The sequence below is a fragment of the Crocodylus porosus genome, unplaced genomic scaffold, assembly GCF_001723895.1.
Source record: "Crocodylus porosus isolate Cpor-Errol unplaced genomic scaffold, CroPor_comp1, whole genome shotgun sequence".
NCBI classification, from domain to species: domain Eukaryota; kingdom Metazoa; phylum Chordata; order Crocodylia; family Crocodylidae; genus Crocodylus; species Crocodylus porosus.
In genome coordinates this window covers 8789622-8802258 of record NW_017728950.1, presented here as the reverse complement: position 1 = coordinate 8802258, position 12637 = coordinate 8789622, and the positions used below count along the sequence as shown (strand labels likewise).

The following is a 12637-nucleotide window of genomic DNA, read 5'->3' as shown; positions in this document are numbered from 1 at the left end:
ACAGTGGGTCGGGAGCATGGGGCACAGGCAGTGCCAGGGGGCAGGTCAGGAGTGAGGGGCATCAGCAAGGTTGTGGGGGAGGGTGTGGGTTAGGAGTGAGGGACACCAGCATGGCCTCGGGGGTGGGGTACTGTGGGTTCAGAGTGAGGGGCAGCAGCAGGGCTGGGGGGCCTGTGGCTTGGGAGTCAGGGGCAGGGGCAGAGCACTGGCATATTACTGCCATCACTGCCATATCAGTGGCATATCCCCAATGCACACGCGTCCTCATTCTTGAAACTGGAAATATGGTAACCTAACCAGATTTGTCCCCCCAAACACGGGTCTCCGGCAGCTTGGGTGGGAGGGATGGGGGGAGATACCCCCACTTCCCTCAAGGCAGGGGTCCAAGCTGCCCTGCCCCCATCCCAAGGAAGCCCCACCACAGCAACCGCTCTCCGGTCCTGACTACTGCAAATGGGTGAACACATAGGTGACCAGCCCCTGCTCACAGCAGCACTGTCCTATCCCAGGCAGGAGAAACAGTGCTCAGCTCAGTCTGCACCACACCTCCAACAGCTGCTCAGGAGGAGCCAGGCTGGGCAATGTGAGAGGGATGGCACCATCCTGGGATTTTGTTTGAATTTTCACTAACTAACTGGGATGCTGGCACAGCCTACGAAATCTGGGACTGTCCCAGCCAAACTGGGACATGGTCACCCTAGCTCTAGGCCCTCTTTAAACCCATATTTCTCGTCCTGACTGAATGCTCCAATTAGGCTCTCGCATGAAATGTGGTAGCAAGCTCTTTAATTAACATGGTAACAAGCAATGACTCCAGTGCTGTGAGTGAGTGTTTGGCATCCTTCCTGGGCGTATACCTCATAGATTAAGTTCCTCCAGGACTTGTGTTCAGGAACTGTGAAACCCAGTTCATGAACCTAAATGACCTTAGGCAGGCTTAGATGTCTAAATGTTTGGCTTTGCCAAAATTACGATAACTCTGGGTGAGCATAGTAATTTTAGGTAACTACAGCTTGTAAGATTAGATAGGATCCTTGTGGCTCAAGTACTTGGAATATTAGTCCTTCTGAAGACTGGGTCTGAAGTTTCATTGTGTATTTTCAAGGGGTGAAAAATTGTTAGTGTTATATATATGAAACGTATAGCTTTAAAGCAGTGCTTAACCTATCCAGCCCCACACACCAGCATGATCTGGTACTCAGAACCATATCATTTGGCCCATGGCACTCCTCATAAGCCCAAAATTTGGTGGCAGGAAAGCCGAGGCAGCATTAATTGCTGTGTCTCTGGGCTGTGGTGCAACAATTAATGCTGTGATCACTCCTCTGTTGCCAAATGGTGGGACGGAGTGGAAGACCCCATGGGCGAGATGACACAGCTTCGCTGCTTTAAAGTATTCGACCTTGCAAAGAAAAGCCCCATTCTTACTCCCACTAAAATCAGAGACAAAAAGCATTCTAGAGGCAAATCATCCATTGATGTAAGTTGTCAGAACTACATTTAGGCAGAAGGCACGGGAGGTGATAGTGCCTCTCTACTCAGTGCTGGTTAGGTCTCATCTGGATTATTGTGTGCAGTTCTGGGCTCTACATTTTTAAAAAGCACATGGAGAAGTTAGAGAAGGTCCAAAGGTGGGCAACAAAGATGATCAAGGGCTTGGAAAGTAAATTGTATGAGGAAAGGTTGAAGGAGCTAGGCATGTTCAGCTTCTGGAAAAAGTGCTTAAGGGGGTACTGGATAGCAGTCTTCAAATACTTGAAGGGCTGCCATAAAGAAGAGGGAAAGCACCTTTTTCTCTCTTGCCGCAGAGAGGATGGTTCAGACCAATGGATTGAAGTTGCACCAAAATAAGTTTAGACTGGCTATCTGCAAAAACTTCTTCACTGTGAGAACAGTGAGGCAGTAGAATAGATGGCCTAGGAAAGTTGTGGACTCTCATCACTCTAGGTGTTCAAGAAGTTGCACAATCACTGGTCAGAGATGATCTAGGCTGGAATACTATGCCTATGTTCTACTCTGGGTATTTCCCATGCTTCTGGGATTCCCTGGTTGTCCCTGACCCCCTACCCAATTCTGCTACATGTGTCAGAGTGTTTTTAAGCCTCCCTCAGAGGCACTGGGTGTTGGTTACAGCCAAGGCTGGGGACTTTGACTGGAGTGTGCCAATTCTCCTGCTGGGACCAAAGCCAGAGGTCCCTGGCTAGAGGGTCTTAGGGTCAGACCGATCACCATATTTGGGGTTAGGAAGGCATTTTACCCCTTGGTCAGATTGGTACAGCCTGTGGAGTGTTTTGCCTTCCTCTGTAGTGTGGGGTGTGGCCATCTCTCCTGGATCTCTTGAGCGTATATTGAGAACATTTCACAAAAGCAGGACATTGGCTGCTGTGATTCCCTGGCGTTACCTGTGGCAGGTTAGGGTGTTATTCAATGTTCTGTCAGGGTTCCCAGTAGTCTTACATAGCTTAGATTATGGTTTGCATGGGATGGTTTGGATAGGGATGATCCTGCCTAAGGCAAGGAGTTAATCTCTGGGTCCCAGCCCTCCTTTTCTATGATTCTGTGATACTTTGCCACCAGTCTTCAATCTTTTGTGGGGGAGCAGGCTGGTAGTTAAGGGGTCAGGCTTGTAGTTAAGGTTTTTGAAACCCTGAAAGATAATTTGGCAAATTCACAAGTAGATGGTTAATGTAGTATAGAGCAATTTGTACCAAGTGCAAGTGTGGTTAAGAAAAACACCTATTATTTCTGTAGCCAGCTACATGTGTCTAATTTTGGCTAAGATATGTAACAGCAAATCAGTTAGAAAATATTAAATGTATAAAAAAATTTTTAAAAGCTGTATTTCTCCATATGGAGTAAAGAAATGTGTCTGGGAATGCTAGAACCATAGCTGCAAATTCTTGTTGTCTCACTCATTTCCTGATAAGATCCATACACAAAAACCTAAAAAATGGATGAACTGCAGTGACTTCTGTTGTGCAAGCTCTAAATTCAAGATGTCTTTTGAAGTGTCTGGCAGATTTATGTTCAGAACTCACATAGGGCTGCATGATTCAGAGAACGTAGCTAGGCAGATGCATTTCTGTTTAAAAAGAAAAAGTTGCCCTATTTACAAGAGATCTAAATGTTAATTCTTATCTCAAGCACTTATTTAGTGCCACGAGCGTTGTTACTGTGCTTGAGTACAGAGGAAGGTAATTTTAAAGTGTTTTGGGACCTTAAATGCAGCTGTGTGGTGAAGCAATAGGTTACATTGACTTAATACACACACTGCAGTCTCACACACAGGCAGCTGAAACTACTTCTTTGAACTGCAGAAGCTAGAAAACCTCCAAGTTTAGTCTTTATTTCTTTCAATGAAAGTAATCTTGTTCCAACATTGGAGTTCCTAGATTTACAGTAAACTGCCATGGAGCCATCCAATGCATGGCATATTGCAGGTTTAAATCATAGTGTGTAGATGACAGGCCTTTTTTTCAAAATCTCATGCCATTCCATCCACAAGATTGCAGCCACTTCCCTTTTTCTCCAAACAAGAAAAATGCAAAACGAAGAGGATTTCAAGGGGAGCATACAGGAGGGGCATTTGCTATAATACATCACATTTTTTGCTCAGATTTGGTGGTAAACATAAACAGATGTGTATGCCAGGCTTATTGTCCAAGTCAAACATTCTCACTGTTTTTACAGCTGAGCTTCTGTGTGTTACATGCTGTGTGAAAATGCAACAGGAACAAATGCTCTGGTGTAACCTTTGAACAGCATCATGAAACATTTTTTTTCTTTGATTGCTGTGGAGTTCTCTGGATTTACAGAGGCAAATCCAGCATGTGTTCTACAGGGCATATAGCTCTGGTTATCTCAATTTACCATGCAATCCTACTCTCAATGCAATTCCCTCTGAAAGATTCTTCTGAAAACCTCAGTGGGGAAAAAAACCTTCTAAATAAATTGCTCCTCTGTGCTTCTTAGTGGTTTTTGTCTGTTTTGGATTTTAAGCAGTTCAAAATATCATATTTTACAGCTTTTAAAGCAAGCGGAACTCTTCATACTTATAAATAGTGCTTAACATGCACTTTGAATTTCACTGATTGGAGATGATCCTATACCTCAGCTTAAACTCTTGTGGTTTAACTATATTTTGTAAAGGCTTTCCTCAGGTAAACTCATAAACTCATATCAACTGAATAAAAGTAGAGTGACAATTTGAAATATAGAGAATAGATTTCCAAGCAATTCAAAATATCCTTCAGATATTTTTTTTACTAGACCCACAAAAATTCCAAGCTGTGTGCTGCAGGATTCATTCTGGTCTATATTATGTGCATCTAAACAGCGCAATACTCTTCTGAACGCAGGTACATTGTGAGACTGGCAGTTGGCAAATGATTGCTTACTGTTTTTCTGATTGATATGTGGTGTTTCATATATATGCATTTTACAAATTATAAATTTTACAAAATGTATACATTTCACAAAGTATATATATTATAAAAAATCATAGATGATTTGTGTGTATGTGTGTGAGTATACATATGCACACAAATCATATACATAATTTTATATACACACACACAGATCCTGTATATAATTTTATTTTTCAAGGGAACATGCTACTGGTCTTGCTCCTTGTATATTTTAGAATAAGAGTTATGTATAGATTTTGTAACTCCCTGGCAATACTGATGTCTGTCAATAAGAATTTTAAGGACAAGCATTTCAGGCTATATTTTTACCATTAACACAAGGTATCATCTACATGGCAATGAATTGGAAGCAAAAAAAAAGTTTGTAGAAATTATCAGTGAGGTAATCAAAGTGCAGCAGTAAGCAACTCCCAACAAGGTCCAGTCAATGTACTGCAGATCACTGACCATGTTTCACACATCAGGGAAGCCAGTCATAAAAGATGGAAAATGAATTTATCTGCTACCACCTCATCCAAGTTTATTCAGCTTGCTCCAGGCAGCTATACCTTATTCAATTATTTTCAACTAAGCTGCCCTGGCAACCTGGGCTGCTTTGAAAGCCTTTTAAGGATGACACAGGGTGCCATGCAATGTTAGTACTGTTAGGAGTGCAAACATGATTCACAAGATAAACCCAGAGATTTCAACTAGGAATCCTTGGTATCAAAAACTTTGTAACCTGTCCTGGTCTTCCTAGGTTCTTTGCAGCAGAAGAATTGCTCTGTTATTTTCCTGTAGTCAAAAAACAAGTTAAAACTCCCAACTCAAGGCTGTTGATTCCATTATGGTGGTGATTCTCAACCTTTTCAGATTGATGGCATCTCTTGATAGACCCAAGGCACTCCTCCATAGACTCAGGGCAGCGCTTGGAAAATGCCAGCTCTTATTTTTCACTTGTTTTTGACTACAGAAAAATAATAGCGTAATTCTGTTGCAAAGAACTCAGAAAGACCACAAGTCAGAGTGTTTTCCACACTAAAGATTTCCATTTGAAATCTGTGTTTAACTTGTGAATTGTATTGCACACCTAACATAGCTAACATTGTGCAACACCTTTGAAAGGATCTCAAACCCTAGTTGAGAATCACTGCATTATGGTGACCAGATTGCACACAGAATTGCACACCACATCCCTTTGTGGATTTCTGCTTCTATTGTTTGAGGCCTCTAGCAGATGCTCAGTCTAAAATTTGGCCCCACCGTTATTAGCTGAATACCTGCTGTAGAAGAACATATTGAAGTGGGGTCTATGTAAACTGGCCAGCAAATGACACTGTAAGATGGTGTAAGTGTAAAAAATAGTAACTCCTCAGTCATGTAAAGGTTAACTCTTCTTTTTTTTGTACAGAGTGAACTTAAATAAAACAATTCTCCAGCATATCGAAGAGTTTACTCATAATTCCATTACTGAGGTGAATGGTATCAAGGCTCCAAAGAAAACATTGAACATTTGCTGTACTCTACAGATGTTTCACCACAAGCAGAGAGGTGGGTAGTCGTTAAATTCCCATTCAGTGTGTCATCCTTTGTTAGAGAGACTCAAGCAATTTTGAAAAGGCTCATCGTCACCTCTCCTCCCATCTGCAATCCCTTAGGTCAAGATATCTGGGATAGATTTTTTTTTAAGGTGGCTAGTGATTTTGGATGCAGAACTTAAGTCTGATTTTTAGACTTTCTTTTTCTTTCACCTGGACTCCTGGGTGGCTTCTTAGCACCTCTGGTAATTAAAAGCAAAAAATGTCAAGTATCTTAAATATAGCACAGAAGTTAACTGACCACTTACTTTTTTGGCTTAGATGACTGAATTTAAGTGGCTGTGAAGTGTTACTTTCCTAGACTACAGTTCCTAGGAACTCCTGAGGCTTCCTTGTCTAACATGCAGGAAATTATGCACTGTAGACCTTCCTTGTTAGGTCTTAGAGCAGTGATTCTCAACCAGGGTCATGTGGCATCACTGGGTGTCTTGACAGCTTCTCAGGCATGCCACTCAATGTTAATAATGTTGTGTGCAAACATGACTCACAAGATAAATCCAGAGATTTCAAATTGGAATACATAGTGTTAAAAACATTCTATCTTTTGTAGTCTTCCCAAGGTCTTTGCAACAGAAGAATTGCATTCTTATTTTTCTATAGTCAAAGCATGAGTGCTGTCATTTTCTGAGGGGTACCTTGAGTCTATACAGATTGAGAACCTCTGTGTAAGAGACAGGAACCACATCTTCTTTGTAGTAAAATTACGTAAGTGCAGTCAGATCATTAGAGAAATAACCTGGCCTGCTGAGTCCTGTGTTAGGTAATTAATTTCCTTAAAGAAGATGATGTCATTTAAGGTTGAACAGTTCCAGGAGGGGAACAGGGTAGGGAGCTCTCCCTGAAGTAACTGGGGGTAAGATGGAGTGTATACAAAGGCTATATAAATGTCTCACATGGGAAGGATACTTCTAGGAAGTGAGTGCCTTGGAAGTTTGTTTCATTTCAAATATGGCCCTCTAACAGAATACTTTGGCTTGGTCTAGCACTAACTCCAGCAATCAGATCCTTTTGATGTAGGTATGATACCTTTCACCTGATCTTATCCCAAATTATTCTGATGAAGCAATTATTGCTGCACAGCAGCCAGGGGAGTGGCACCTCCAGTATTACAAAGCCGAAATACTGGGTACTTGCTTGTTTTGCTCTGAAGTTTGTTAACCAAGTTTTGTGACTACTGTAATTCTTCCTTCCCACACTGTTACTACAGCTTACTGAAACAATGGTGTCATTGACTTATGCAACTGCACTATCTGACTAACATTTCAGTGATATTAAGTTTGGCTCCATTAATTCCACTCTTTAGTAATAATGGATGGGGAAAGTTATTCTTCATAGTAGTAGATGAGCCTGTAAATCTGGATCCAAGTTTGATCCTTGAAGCCCAAAATTAAAATCACACCTTTATGATGGATTGGGGTGGGCACCCTAAAACCAAGGCATCTGAACACAGTCACTTCTGAAAATCTTCATCTAACAAGTTGGTAGTCTATCATAATATTTCAGTTATTTCAGGGAGGGAAACTTAAAAAGAACTTTATTCTAAAAAATACATTGCATTTTTAATAATGGAGTATACCCTGTCTATTAGGCATTCAATATTCCCACTTCTAAATTTATCTTTTGCCTAGAACTGTTTAGAAATGCAAAGTGTGCCATTAGAAAAAAGATCTATTTCTCCCTGAAATTAGTCATGGCTAATTTTGTAGATCATGTTAATGGATGTGATCTACAAAGATTTAGGAGAGTTCTAAATCTGGAAGGATTTTGCAGGATGAGCCTCAATTCATAGGTCATAGGGTGTAATTGGTTTTTATCATGCATGTCCCCTTTCAGTAGAAGAAACAGGTAACCACTCAAAATTAGAACATTTATTTCACTGACAGTCTTCTAATATCATTTATCCTTTCTGAATATACATTTTGACCATGTGTCTGTAATATCAAAGATTTCTGCCTTTCTGCAGAGGCTTTTGCAAGGTTCTGCATGTTCTTGATGTCCACTGAGCTGGAAATTGAGCTCATTCAATATTTTTTTGGGTCAAGGTGAGAAAGGAGGGTTTTACCTGCAGAAAAACAGCAATGTAAAACTGCTAGGCTATTTTGCCCACAGCATCTAGTCTGAATTCTTTTTATTACAGGATTACTGGGCGTTGAACCTGAACATGTGGTAGCCTGTCAGTGGTTAAATTGAAGCCCACTGATGCTCACATCTCTGCCTCTCTGCCCACCACTGAATGTGGGAGTTTTGGTTGCTGTTGGTGACTAAAATTGGCAGTAGGGGAAAAGTCAGTGGAGAGGGGAAGCAAGCAGTAGCGTTCACCCCTGGGTTCCAGACCAATGCCAGTACAGTGGCTCCTGCAGCTATGCTGCCAAACCACTACTGGCGGTGGGCCATCTGGCCTGTGAGAAGCCTCAGGTTCTGGATCCAGCTCACAGGGCTAAATGGGTTAGACACTCCTGATTCAGAACAAAATTGCTTCTGAATAGATTGCAGACAAGTTTGGAGACGCTATGACTGACTGAGCTATATTTTTTACCTACCAAATTGAAGACATGAAAGACTTGACTTACAGGGAACCACAGCTTGCAGATGCTTTCTGAATAAATTACTCTTTGCCTCAGCAATGTCTTATTGATCCCTCCATGTGCTTAAGAGCAGTATTTTATACATGGTTTCTGATAAGAAACCACAATTGAAATTGAATTTATTTCAGTCACAAGTTTAAGGAGAATAAAGTGATTTATTTCTATTTTTAAGGCTCTGAAGTGTCTCTTACCTCCCTACAAGCATGCCGTAGGCCCCAGACTAGAGGCTAGTTTGAGTGGGAGGACTCTCCACCCCTCTTATTGAAGCAATGCAGCAAAATGTGAAAGATTTCAATGGCATAGAGAGGGGATTGTGTCTCTGTTACCTGTAGGATGACCACCCATCCTTAATTAGGCGGGACAGTCCCGAAATGTAAACATCAAGTCCTGGTCCCGGGCTGAATGACTCCAAAACAGCATTTGTTCCAGACGCACCTTGACCCAGTCAGACCATAGCAACTATCATCCAGTATTGTAAGCATGGATCTGGGTTTTCTGTTTGCCATGGAAAAATGTGGATTTTCTCCTCTGAAGGTTTTCCCTTGCAGGTTGGCAGAGTTCCAGCCTGCAGGGGAGAGAGTTCCAGCCTGCTTGGGGCTGGGGGGCGTGGGACACAGGGGATGCGACATGCATGTGTGTGTATGTACACATGCACACGTTCAGCAATTCAGCTAGGTAGAGCAGTTCCCCAGCTGCCTGCAGGTAAGTCTATGGAGGGATGGGGCATAGGTGATGTGGGGAGGGGTTGAGCTGGGGGCAGATTCAGGCCCTCAAGGTGATGAAGGGAGAGGGGCAGGGTTGGTGGTTGGGACTGGGAGCTCTGCCCAGCTGGGGTGGTGCATGGGGCCTGGGGCCAGGGCAGGAATGTGTAGCTGTAGGTCCTGGCCAGGGAGTAGGACAGAGCCATAGGTGACTCATCTGGAGGGCAGTGTGGGAGCTTACTTTCCACTGCTTCATGCACTCCCAGGGAGGGGGGGCATAGGAGAGCTTGTGCCCCCCACCAGATTTGTGTGTGGTGCACGGGCAGATGCAGACTGCCTGCCGTGGGCATGGGGCTCCCCACCCTGCTGCCCTCCCCCAGTGGGTGAGACCCAGTGCAGGAGGGCAGTGTGGAGCAGGAAGGCTCGATGTCCTACTTTTGCATTTTGAAAAGGTGGTTGTTAGAACATTTACCAATCTAAGGCATAAGTCCTAGATCCTGGTTTCCGCTGCCACAATGGTTCATGCATTTTACAGTCAGTCACTGGATAAAATATGGAAATATTCCAGTGAGCAGGGGCCAGACCCCATCTCAGCCACTCCTAAACATGAGGCTACAGAGATCCTCTGTGACCCCTTCCTGGCCCCACACATCTAGAAAACTTTGCCACACACTTCAACCAAAGCTGAGAGTGATCCCAACCTAACTAACCTATAGCCTGGTTCTTAGGACTCTCTCCTGGGAAGTGAACTGTGTAGATTTGAATACCCTCAGACTAAGAGCCTAGGATCCAGACCTCACAATTTTTGGGTGACTTTAATTACTGTCTAGTGCGTAAGCAGTCATTCACTTCTAAAATGGACAATTTAGGTGTCCAACTCCAAGAGACTGTTCCACGTTGCAAATCCCAACCTGACATAGGTGCTCAAACACCAGAGAGGCTTGCGATTTAAGACACCTCTCTCTTTCTCAAGCATTTCCTACTGGCTTGCTACCCCCTTGGTACGCTGACTGTTGCTAATTCTATTGAAACACCTTCCTCCCCACATGCACCATATGGTAAGCTGCAATACTAACTCAGTGGTGTTGACTGTTCCAGGGACCAGTATTTAAAAAATAAGTGGTGACACACATATCCCTTTGTGGATCTTACTCTCAGTGTATACCCTGAACAGGGAATCAAGTTGGCTTCATACAATAGGACTCAACACCCCAGGCACTCAGTTAAGCTCTCCTCTCCACAAAATCATGAAGTTACAACATCAGGGCTGCTGTAGTTTATGCCAGTCTGTCACTACCAAAGAAGCAATTATGCAGGTGAGCCACTGCTACTAGGCAGCATATGCTGACCAGTATGCCTCCTTGTTGCAATCTACTTCCTGTTCCTGGGGAAGCTGAGTGGTTAGTCAGACCCTCAGTTGCCTGGTTAGGGCAGCTTTTGGCCACCAGTGTTAGCCCAAAGCTACTTTATTCAAGGTTAGGGATAATCCTTGCTTTAAAAAAGTAATGTGTAGTAGCAGAGTTTCAGATTACATAAGATTTAGTCTTCAGTCCATTTAAATCAGGGGTATTCAACCTTTTTGAATGTGGGGCCGGATCATGAACTTTTTATCACCCAGTGGGCCGGCGAGCCATAGTCAGACTTCATGGGAAGCGGTATCACATCACCTCCCCACAAACGAAAGTACAGCATTTACTTTCATTTCCCGTTGCAGCACCTCAGGCCTCAGAAAATGGCTTGGAGGGCCGCATGGCAGCCCATGGGCCACATGTTGGACAAGCCTGAAAATGATCTGAACAGTCAGTCACTCTTCCTATTAGTAGAGTTGTGAAATTTGAGACTATATTTTTTTCTTAAGACTCATACATTCTTTGCAAACAAGTGTCCTTCTATTATTATTATGGAAATGTTGGCTGTATGCCAAAAGTCACCTTCCAACAGGAGGTGCTCGATGCCAGCCTCTGCTTGGCTGAATGCCACACTTTCAATTGAACTCAATCGTAGGATCTACAGATTAAACCTACTCCTCCTCTCGGTCAGTGCAGATTTGTACTTTATCTTGGCAAGTCTGAAGAGAAGTTGGCCAGACTACTACAGAGTCTTATGCCATGTCTCCTTCCTGTATGCAAATTTAGACTGGTTCAGTTCATATTAAAGGCTCCAGATGGAAGTGCAGCTCCGAGCTGTAACTTGGAACGATTTTTGCAAAGCATTTTGAGCTATAGCATTACCCCACACCAAACAGAAGTTCACTATTGGTTCCAGGGGGGGCCTGCAGCCAGGTTCTCACAGTAATGGCCAGGGCTCTCTGCCAAACACAAGCGCATGGTTGCAGACAGCTTCAGGTGAAAATCTGACCCCTGCATTGAATGAGGTATTAGATAAAGACATTTCAAAATGCATTATCTTTTGTAACTTGTCTGCCCTGCCTCCCAGCCTGTCACTGTTTTCCTCATGCAACAAGTGATCAGATTTTTACTGGAAGCTGTCTGCAGCTGTGCATGTGTGTTTGGCCACAGCTATAAATTGCTTTCTGGCATCAGATCAGGCAAAAATTATTACTTCTGTCTGCACCCAGAATCCATCCCTTGTTGTTCCCCCCCCCTTTTTTTTCTAAACAGTCCTTATGGAAAGGTGGATTTGATGGTTATCATTAGCAACTGGTGCAACCTCAGTCGGGGGGGGGGGGGCATGTGCCCCCCAGCAACCAGTCAGTGACCGGGAGGGCTCCCCCATGGCCAATCTCACTGATCTCACATATGGGGGAGAGAGAGGGGTCCCCCCACAGCCAATCGCACCACTCGGGAGGTGGCCACCGTGCTCCCAGAAGTGGCTGTGGTGCTTCATTTGGCGCTCCCACTCCCCGGCCGACACTTGCAGGGGTGGGGGGCACCAGCCTTCTTGCCTGCCTGTCGCCTAAGCAGGGAGTGCGTCCATCATGGGCTGCACGTGCAGCCCCTACACATCACCACTGCTGGTTAGGAGCAGCCGACCCTGTTGAAAGTTAATAACTTGCCCGGTGAATCCCTTCCCAGCTGGCAAGAGATGCTCTTTGCCATCTCCTCCCATCTCCAGGTGTTTGCAGCCATCTGTCTCTTCCTCAATGTACCTGCTTCTGAATCAATCATGATTAACCAGTGCATTTGGGGGGCAGGGCTAGCCATTTTATTTTGTGACAATTACTTTTGCACCTGTGGCTGCTTTAAACTTACCCCGTGATGAACCAGTGACTTGTGTAGTTGGCCACACATTACATTTATCACGTGACTGACTAGGTAACCACGCAGTACATTTAGACCGGCCACAGGTGCAAAGCAACGGGCAAAGGATAAATAAAAAAACAATAC

The 12637-nt window shown here is 43.8% G+C and overlaps 1 long non-coding RNA gene across 1 annotated transcript; it reads right to left on the bottom strand.

The window, feature by feature from the left end:
- Positions 1 to 7570: 7570 nt before the first annotated feature.
- LOC109323752 lies at positions 7571 to 10839 on the bottom strand. Its single transcript, XR_002104743.1, has 2 exons — positions 9763 to 10839; positions 7571 to 8066 (listed from the first exon to the last, which is right to left on the bottom strand). It is a non-coding gene; the product is annotated as an uncharacterized LOC109323752 (long non-coding RNA).
- Between the last annotated feature and the right edge of the window lie 1798 nt (positions 10840 to 12637).